This window comes from Arachis stenosperma, chromosome 6 (assembly GCF_014773155.1).
Source record: "Arachis stenosperma cultivar V10309 chromosome 6, arast.V10309.gnm1.PFL2, whole genome shotgun sequence".
NCBI lineage: Eukaryota > Viridiplantae > Streptophyta > Magnoliopsida > Fabales > Fabaceae > Arachis > Arachis stenosperma.
In genome coordinates, this window is record NC_080382.1 from 84,774,841 (window position 1) to 84,775,380 (window position 540).

The window sequence follows — 540 nt, forward strand, 5'->3', positions numbered from 1 at the left end:
TTGATTAAAGCTCAATAATAGTCCAGCTAAAGACAATAAAAAAACGCTTGCTGGGAGGCAACCCAGCCATTAACAAAGCTTATTTTTCAATTAATTAATTTTTATAGGTTCATATTAATTTTCTTCAAGGTAAAATGTCAATTGCATGAGTTCACAGAGTCGCAGAAGGATTCAGAGGATAAAACAACAAAAAGAAGCTCATTGGTGCGAAAAAGCTAATAAGAGCTATTTTGGGCGTTGAACGCCCAAAAAAAGCATCTACTGGGTGTTCAACGCCAGTAGAGATAGCCATATGTGCGTTAAACGCCAGAAAGAAGCATCTTCTGGGCGTTTAACGCCAGATTTATAGTGCCCTGGGCATTCAGAAAAATGCCCAGTGACAAAGGAATTCCTGGCATTTAACGCCAGCCAGATGCTACAGCTGGGCGTTAAACGCCCAGGAGAAGCTACAGATGGGCGTTAAACGCCCAAAACATGCAGTGTTTGGGCGTTTAACGCTAGGATTGTGGGGAGGAGGTGAGTTCGTTTTCAACTTAATTT